At 37.0% G+C, this 9,843-nt stretch overlaps 1 long non-coding RNA gene across 1 annotated transcript; it reads right to left on the bottom strand.

Moving 5' to 3' along the window:
• Positions 1-246: 246 nt before the first annotated feature.
• Positions 247-9,577, bottom strand: LOC140160328 (uncharacterized). Its single transcript, XR_011859955.1, has 3 exons — positions 9,362-9,577; positions 6,146-6,205; positions 247-387 (listed from the first exon to the last, which is right to left on the bottom strand). It is a non-coding gene; the product is annotated as an uncharacterized lncRNA (long non-coding RNA).
• Positions 9,578-9,843: the final 266 nt, after the last annotated feature.

Here is a 9,843-nt window from a genome sequence, read left to right as displayed (position 1 = left end):
CTCAATATCTTCGCTTAGGAATGTCCAATTTCATTGGAGAAAACGGCGTTGTGGAGCAAAATATATCTATATTTAAGATATGTAAAAAACTCAAAATTCATAACCTGCCCAAAAGTGTCTCCTTTTGACATGACACGTCACATATTTAAGCTCATTCAAAAAGCATGTTTTTTCACTTTCTCGATTTTGACTACAAAATACCCAATTACTCACCATCTGTGCTGCATATTTACATATGTGATTGGAACCCTTCATCATTAATCTGCCATTTTACAACCACTGTTCTTGGTCACCACCTGTTACAGTTGTTATCATTTACCATTACCATCCATTCCATGAATGATATTTTCAACTGCAAGTATCAATCTTCTGTCTTCTACTTCCATGCTGTAATGTATAATAAAAGAAAAGAAAAATTAGAACATATCAAATCATTTCTAGTAAATTATTGGATGCATCTTGAAAATGATCAAATTTAAAAAGAACTGTTCACAATTTTACATAAGATCAATCCATCAATAATGGGGGGACAAATACAGTGCGTCAAGAGCCATTATGGGCCGGGGGTAAAATGAACATCAGAGCCCTTATTTTTACGGGCCCCCTAGGACCCCAGGCAGGGGGGGGGTAATGCATCCCCTTAACCCCCCCCCCCACCCTTGATGGCGCGGCACTGGACAAAATGGCACTTTTTCCATGTTACTCTATATACAAAAATGAGTATGATAATAGAGGGTGGTGTTTTTGTGTGGTACTCCAGCTCTCTGAAAAGAGCAAAAACATGTGCTAGATAGCTGTTACATTTTAGGTTGCTAATATGTTAGATTGGGTCATGTCTAACTTACTTACTTACTGCTCCCTTAACCGGCTTGGTCGTCGGGGCACCACTGATGACATCTTGACAATCTCTCTCCATCTGTTCCTGTCTTCCACTGCCCTCTGTGAGGTGGCGAAGTTCAGGCCAGTCCATTCTCTTATGTTGTCTTCCCATCTCTTTTTCTGTCTTCCTCTTCTTCTTGTACCAACCACTGTACCCTGTAGGATTGTCTTTGCTAAACCAGAGGAGCGAGAGATGTGGCCATACCAACGTAGTTTACGTTGCCTGACTGTTGTTAGTAGGTCATCGTAGGGACCAATAGCGTGCTTCACTCTGGTCCGCACCTCCTCGTTGGTCACATGATCTTTATATGATATGTTAAGGATCTTCCGGAAACACCTCAACTCCAGAGCTTGTATTCTCCTTTCCAAGTCAGCTGTCAGTGTCCACGTTTCACAGGCATACAGGAAGATGGATATGGCGAGGGTGCGCATCAGTTTGATTTTTGATCCCAGTGAGATGTTCTTGTCATTCCATAATGGCTTTAATTTTGCCATGGCACTGGTTGTTTGAGCAATCCTGGAAAGCACTTCAGGTTTTGACCCCTCATCTGATATAATCGCACCAAGGTATTTGAAGCTGGTTACTGTGCCTAGCCTTTGGTCACTTATTTCCACTGCTTCATTGATTCCTGAAGGATTGTTGGTCATCAGCTTGGTCTTTTCTGCACTTATTTCCATTCCATACCTCTGTGATGTTTGATGAAGGTTATTAATCAGGGACTTGAGTTCTTCCTCACTGCCAGCTAAGCCATCTATATCATCAGCGAAGCGAAGGTTAGATACTGCTCTGCCTCCGATGCTAACAGTTCCCTCATGGTTCTCTAGTGCATCAGCCATAATTCTTTCCAGGAACAAGTTGAAAAGCGTTGGTGATAGCAGGCAACCTTGTCTCACCCCGACTGATGTTTGAAACCAGTCTCCTATGTTACCATTTGCCAGCACTGCACTCATGGCATTACTGTACAGCTGTTCGATGGTACGCACTAATGTTGGGTTGATGTTATACGTCCTCATAGTGGCCCAAAGTGCAGCATGCCACACCCTATCGAACGCCTTCTTAAAGTCAATGAAGACGTGGTATAGGTCCTGCTGGTGTTGGAGATGTTTTTCACACAGTATTCTTAGGTTGAATATCTGTTCTGTGGTACTCCTTCCTGCTCTGAAGCCTGCCTGTTCTTCAGCAATGATGTTCTCCGCCAGAGGTTTTAGTCTGTTCAGGATAAGTCTTAGCATTATTTTGCTGGGGTGGCTGATGAGGCTGATTGTGCGGTAGTTCTGACAAAGCTGGAGATTCCCTTTCTTGGGGAGTGTAATCACTAAGGACTGTGTCCAAGGTGTAGGCCATTTGCCCGTCTTCCAAATGCTGTTACATATCTTTGTAAGCACGTCAATAGCTGCATCACCTGCTGCTTGAACAAGCTCACCTGGAACGTTATCTATGCCTGGTGATTTGCCCTTTTCAGTGCTCTCACAGCGGTTTCAACCTCTTCTCGCAGGATAGGCTGACTTTCCTCATTATCTGGGTAGTACTGTGGGCAGTCTAGGATTGATGGATCACCTTGCAGTTCGTAGTTGTACAAGTCAGAGCAGTACTCCGTCCACCTACTAAGAATCTCCTTTTCTTCCACTAAACACTTCCCGTTCTTGTCCTGTATAGTTGCAGATCTGCTGTTCTTTACAGTGGTTAAATTCTTTACCAGTTGGTATGCTTTTCTACTGTTGCTCTTGTTCAGGCTCGACTCCACCTCTTCACATTGCTGTCCAATCCAGTTTTCCTTTGCTTCTTTAATGCCTTTCTTAACCAACTTGTTGGCCTCCCTATACTCTCTTGTCAGATGATGGGTCATGTCAGATGATGCTAAATAAAGGTATACATTATGTTTTAACAGATATGGACTAAAGAAAAAAGCGCAAGCTTTATGGTATTCCCATATCAGTTTAAATTGTTTTAAGGCATCGGTTAACAATTTTTGCACAGTATTTTTTTTTTTTTGTGTGTGGCACAAGAGCACATCAGACATATCGAATAGCATTCAAAATATGAGGAATGTCCTGATGATATCAAATAATTTTAATTTTTTGAAATTCCTGATATAATACAAAATTATTAAATTTTATATTTAACAGTTATTGAAGTAAACTTAAGAAATCTAATGATATGTACTTAAAGTGTATGTAGATAGGATGAAAAGCCTACCATCAATTGAAAGTTTTGACCTTTCATATGGGAAATAATGTATATTTTGTTGGTGTTTGGGGGAGGGAATTTATATCTTCAATACAAATTATAAAAATTTTCATACAATGGACAACTTTTCTTCCCAGCTATGCATACACTTTAAGTACATATCATTAGATTATTGTTAAATTTCATTTTGGACTGTTAAATTTCAAAAATATAATTTTTTTATCACTTGCCATAAAATGTGTATTAGGCCTATATTGCTAATCTAAAAAAAAAATCAAAATTATTTGATATCAGAAGGATGTTCCTCGTATTCAAAATGCAATTTGATATACCTGATGCCCGACATGATGTGCTCTCAGGTACCACAAAAATATGTAAAAACATTGCTATCCGAATGCTACATTGATTCTCATGAAATGACCACAAATTAATGTTGTTTAATGACCTTTTAAAGAAATTAGGTTAGGTGATGAGGTACTCCATATCACTAGAAAAGAATGGGTACAATGGGGGTGTACTCCCACTTTGGAGGTGACGCATACAGGCTGAGTCAAAAAGAAGTAAACTCATGTTTGAGGGGCTGTAACTCGAGATCTGTAAGGAATCTGCTAAAAATGAAAATACCACTGGTAAGAGCAAATTCTACACGTCTAAATACAAAAAAGAATCGTTGCAATTGCTCACAGCAAACTCAAGTTATACTCATTTGAATACAACCACCCATTTTTGTAGCTGCACACGGTTTCACTTCCCATGTAGGGGCATACCTATTATATTGATTGGTAAGGCTCGATATTCAAATGCAAATAAAGTTCTGTGGCAGGTGTGGTTTCGATCAATAATTCCTACATGTTAAAGGGCTCTTTCAATATGAATTTTACCTCATTGCACTATATTATCTGATAGTCTCAGATATTATAATAAAACGGGCCAAATGACAAAATGGCACCACAATTTACCGCACGGGAGCGCACGTTTCTGTCGACGAAGTTTCATGAAACTAAGAGTCCCACTGAAGTTCAGCGTCATTTTCGTCTCCAATTTCCTACAGCTAACCGGGTTTCATGTAAGGGAGCAGTATACAAGAATGTGAACACGCTCAATGTGCATGGGACACTAAGAAACAGACAAGTACAGCCGGAAGCTTCTGGCAGACCACGAACTGCTAGATCATAAGTGAACATAGAGTTAGACATGCGTTACAGCAAGACCAAAGATCAGCTCAATCCTTTACCCAACATTCCCCAATCAAGTTTCTGCCGGATCGTTCGTAAAGACTTGAATTGGTATCCCTACAAACTAAAGTACCGTCATGGACTTTGTTGAATATTAATTAAAAGCAAAAGCTGTCTTTTCAACAATAAATCCTGTTAGCACTTTGCTGCTTCGTCGAAATTGAAATGGATGAAAATCAATCAGCCGTGTGCAGCTACAAAAATGGGTGGTTGTATTCAAATGAGTATAACTTTAGTTTGCTGTGAGAAATTGCAACAATTCCTGTTTTTATTTAGACGTGTAGAATTTGCTCTTTCCTGTGGTATTTTCATTTTTAGCAGATTCCTTACAGATCTCGAGTTACAGCCCCTCAAACATGAGTTTACTTCTTTTTGACTCAGCCTGTATGTATGGCTGTTAAGACCCCCCTTTTCAGTGTCGCTAGGGCTGTCACCCAAAGACCCTATATTTGTTTACGAACACATGCTCTGTCACCCGAAGACCCCTGAATATTTCTCCATTATTTTGATCTGTCACCTGAAGACATGTTTTTTTTTTTTGAACAGTAACTTTCATTTATCACTGATTTTGTTACTTATTTTGAAAAAAAAAAAGAAATTTGAAGCCATAATGTTCCAAGGTTTCTGTGGCACTGTTTCGGCTCTCACTCAAAGTTCCATTTAAATAAAAGGTCATGTTCTCACCCAATGACCTCATATTTTTTACATTTTGCTGTCACCGAATGCTAAAAATCATGCTCTCACCCAATGACCCCATATTTTTTACTCTCACCGAATGCCCTTTACTGTGAAAGTGCCAGCCCTACACCTATATCCATTTCATATTGAAGTGCCCCCCACCCGGGTACAATCATTTTGATACAGATTGCGAAAAATGATCACAAGATATACAAAACTGATTATGCTGTCTAACCCTTACTAATATAAGGCCAGCAAAGTTTGTATTGCCCTTAAAGCTCCAAAGCCAGGATTGCTTTCCCCCTTTCTGCCTGTCAAAGAATCCTGGGTGTAGCTATGATTTTAGTGTGAGGGGGCAAAGCAAAATGTTCGTCCCCATTTGTCAATTTTTTAGTGATTTTAAGACATCCCCATTTTATCCCTTAAAATTTTCAGAGGGGCAGTTTGCCTCCCCACTCCGGCTACGCCCCTGCTAGGTCTTAAGCTCATGCCAAATTTGTGGGAACCCAATTTGCAAATCTTATTAGTCTAGATAGGCCATATAAAAACAAGCAAAGTGCGAAATATTTACTTTTGTAATAAAAATATCTCGCTAATATGTGACACGATCTGGTCCATGGGGGCCAAAGGCGGCAAATTTGAAACTGAGATAAAGGTAAAAATATGGAGTAAAAAACAATAAAATACATAAGAAAATAGACATCAAAAAACGTCTTAATTTTAGAACCAAGTATGCTAGACCTTTGGTGTTTTCAGTAAATGATAGCCATATGTATATGTATAATGTAATGAGTACAGTAACTCAATTTTCAAAAAATGCCTCCTTTGGCCACCATGGACCAGATTGTGTCACATATGCTATCCTGTGGGACCTGTGTGATTTCTCAAAGTCTGCAAAATTCACTCGAAGCGGACTTTTACATAATATTTTGCCTGCTTTTTGGCACTTGTTATAATTAATATCTGCGTCTTTAAGAGTGTCACAAAATGTGAACCATTATAACATATAATAAAACATAACATCAATTTTGAAATTGATTTTGAACCCATAAAAATGATGAGGGTGAATACAATTTTAGACTATAGGAGTCTGAATGGCCCTTGAAATGGTTGATTTATTTCAAACTCACTGAGAGAATCTTATAAAATGCTTCCAAGTACTTACCTTTGTATGCATTTGCCTTCTTCTATCTATGCTGCTCAGGTATGCATCATTAAAAAATAACTATAAGAAAGAAGATACAGACAATTAATTTACATGGTCAAACAGCAAAGTATTTGATGAAATAGAATTACTATTATGACAAAGCATCAAATGCCTTCCCGTGAGGGTACTCAATCTCAAGTTGGTGCAAATTGCCAAATTTTGGTACCTTAAAACCACTTTTATGGCAAAATAGGGGTTTCAACTCTGAAATTTTCAGTGATAATATGATATGCAGGATTTGTAGTGTGATCAGTAAAAATTTAGCAAGATTGGCAGTGATCAGTTAAAATCTGGTATAATTTTATTCAATTTAAAGCTATTTTCACTATTTTAGCAGATTGATCAGAATTTGATCCAATATCATAAAAATTTCCTGTGTTTTATCCAAATTTCCTGTGTTTTATCCAAATTTAGCAAGATGTGAAGTGATCGGTCCCCGGTATCAGTCAAACTTTAGCAAGATTTGTAGTAGTATTGTAGTAGTAAATTAAAAGCATGTTTTAATTCAAATCTCAACTCAATAATATTGAGTCAATATGGCATGTGAATGGAATATGTTTGTACACTCTAAATTAGAAAGACTTAAAATTTAAATCTTAGTTGAGACTTGTAAATTTTTAAGTCTTTAAGATTTATTTTACGCAGGGTTTGATTTAAATTTTCTATGGGATCGGGAAAAAGAAAATCTATTTTTAAATCTTTTGAAAGACTTAAACAATAAACCAATCACAACGTGATGGTGCGTGCACATGATCAAATCGAAACGTTTTCCTGGATTGCTCAGCCGCCATCTTTCTTTTGCGATTTCGTGTGGTGGCGAGCGAGCGAATGAATGAAGTGATATGGACGAATTTGTTTTGTAGAATGGCATCCCAGATGCTGTAATTGCCAATGTGAGTGACTATAACTTCCATGAAAAAACTTGCACGAAGGCCCAATGTGAACATTATCTTCAATCGCTGAGGTGTGCTTCTGCTGTATAAGCTTACCTATACACATTATAGATGTATTGCTTGATAAGAAGTCACACACTTGTATTTAATATCGATATTTAAATCCCCATAAAAATTTATATTGTTTTGAAATAAATCCCAGATATGCTTAAAAGTAAATCTTAAAGGACTTGAATATTAAATCCAGAATGGACTTACATTTTTATTTTGGATTAAAATGAAATCTTTTAGACTTGAAAATACGTCTTTGAAGTATTAACATTTGCTCATTGTAGATTTAAACTTTAAATCTGAAAGTTTTATTTTTTAAATCCCTGTGGCTGTGGGACTGAAATTTATAAAACTTTGTAAAGACTTATTTTAATCCTATATTGATTGGTCCCTAACTACAGTACAGTCTCTGAAAGTTTTGAAAGCAAGTCTTTTGGATTTGAATTTAAATCCCTGTAATTTAGAGTGTATGTTCACAGATGTAAAATAAACATATGTGACCCATCAAATCAAAACCAACCACTTCACGGCTGGCTTCATCAGCTGATAACAATGAAAGAAGATGAGAAAAAATATAAAGAAAATAAAAAGAAATTTGAGCTTGTTTTTGCTTCATAAAACATTTTTACAGGTAAGGTGTCAGTTGAAAGCTAAAAACCAGCAGTTTATCCTAGTGTTTAAATCTCCATTTTCATTTCTGCCGCAAGGTGGTCTGTTTTGATGTGATGGGTCACGTATTACATTACCGTATGCCCTTTATTATTCAGAGCAATTATTAAGGTTGCAGTCCATTTTCTTTTGAAGTTATTGCTACATTAATATTCGACATTTTTTAGTAAAAATGTGAAAGTCACAAAAAACACATTCAACCTAAATATCTCGGTTTGTATCACTATTTAGAATTGAAAGTCGTATGTTAAACATGTGTAACAGAAAGAGGAGACTAACAACTAATTAAAAGCTGTCACCTTTGACCAAAAGTGGTTGCGCGGAACCCTATGTAACCACCATAAAGTGGTCTCTCTATTGTCCAACTAACTTAGACACCCAGTTTTTGTTACTTATTTGAAAACATATCCACTTTCAAAGAAAGTCATGAAAGAAAAGTGTTAACATTCGCTGAGACCTAACGGGATTTTTGTGTTTCCAAAGCATTGAGTGAGTTTACCAGAAATTCTATTGAAATTGGAAGGTTTTTCTCAACACTTTAAAAATAATCCGGTAGAAGTTGGGTACCATTATTTTGGTAGGGCTCATTATACAGATTTGTAGGTATTGTGATTTTGGATAGTGAATGGATGAATAGTAAATTAATTATACTCCTCACCAAAAACATTTTATAAAAATGAAAAATATAATTTAGTTCATAAAATGCAGACAGTCCAGCTGTCCCTCAACCAATTACAACAATTCGGCGCGGTATTTGAATCTTGTTCTGTGCATGCTTTTGGCTTGGCCCAATTCCAAGAAAATACAAATTGTATGCCCTATGAATGTTCTGATGTTATTGGTGAGGAGTATAATTCACAATACACTCCAGACGCATAGTAACTTGCCCTATCATTTGTTATAATGCACCAACTGACATCTTTTGAGTTATAGAGGTTGTGCATGAAATTATTGATTGGCTCCAAACAAAGGATTTGAACCGGTGTCCTTCACCGAAATCATGGCATAGTGCAGTCGACTAGTCCGTTCAATCAAATATTGTCATCAACCTATTTGATCGTAGTGTATTTGTTATACGTGTGAGACGACCTCTCGCGGTAGATTGCAAACATGCTTTTGTTGAATGCATTTGAGTAGACCGCCATTATTGTGAATTAGATCAAAGAAAAAAGGGTGGCATCACTGATCAATATGCATGATTACAATGTTCAAACACCCTTACTGTAAATAGATTATCCCATCAAAAGTTTCAAGTCATTAGGAATATTCGGCTGGACCCAGATATCTTGCTGTAAATCGGTCAAAATTGAATAAAAGTAGACAAGGAAGAATATTTTTTCATCGCTTTACTAATGATTTCTGTTAGGTCTGACCGTGTTTAACAACTTTTCTTTCATGACTTTTTGCCAAAGTAAAAACTTTTCGAAATATATCCTAAAAACCGGGTGTCTAAGTTATTTGGACAGACAATAGTATAGTCTCTACTATTCATATTGGTAGAAACTAGCATTGAAAAGACTCAGAGGGGTCCCCAAACAAGTAGCTACAAGTAAACACGTACCTGAGGATTTTGTGATCAAAAATCTTGTAAATCAAACGCTGCCAATATCATGAATATTCATAGGGTGCGTACATCTCATTGCTGTCTTCACGTTTTCTGCCAATCAGGTGTCTCTTCAGACTTTTTGTTCCATGTCGTACTGTACTCCTTAAAATATAACAGGTAGGACCACATTTCCAGGCCTGTTTGAGACAACCTTTTTTAAAGCATTATGATGTTGTTAAAAGTACACTGATTGACCCTAGGCCACTAAGAACATGTTTGACCAAAGTTTGGCAGCAGGTGCTTAATTTGAGATGCACTGCAATTTTAACTTTTTAATTATTCCGGACTAGAAAATATTTGATGAGTGCACTGTTCTCAGAAGCAAAGTAAAAACAACTTTATGTAGCAAATACATATGTATAACATTTTCAATTTTCCCCTCAATTTTTGTCTTTTTTGTGTTAATATGCCGAAGTAGCACCAGTCCAATTGCTTCA

Source organism: Amphiura filiformis, chromosome 9 (assembly GCF_039555335.1).
Source record: "Amphiura filiformis chromosome 9, Afil_fr2py, whole genome shotgun sequence".
NCBI lineage: Eukaryota > Metazoa > Echinodermata > Ophiuroidea > Amphilepidida > Amphiuridae > Amphiura > Amphiura filiformis.
This window is presented reverse-complemented; position numbering and strand designations above follow the sequence as displayed.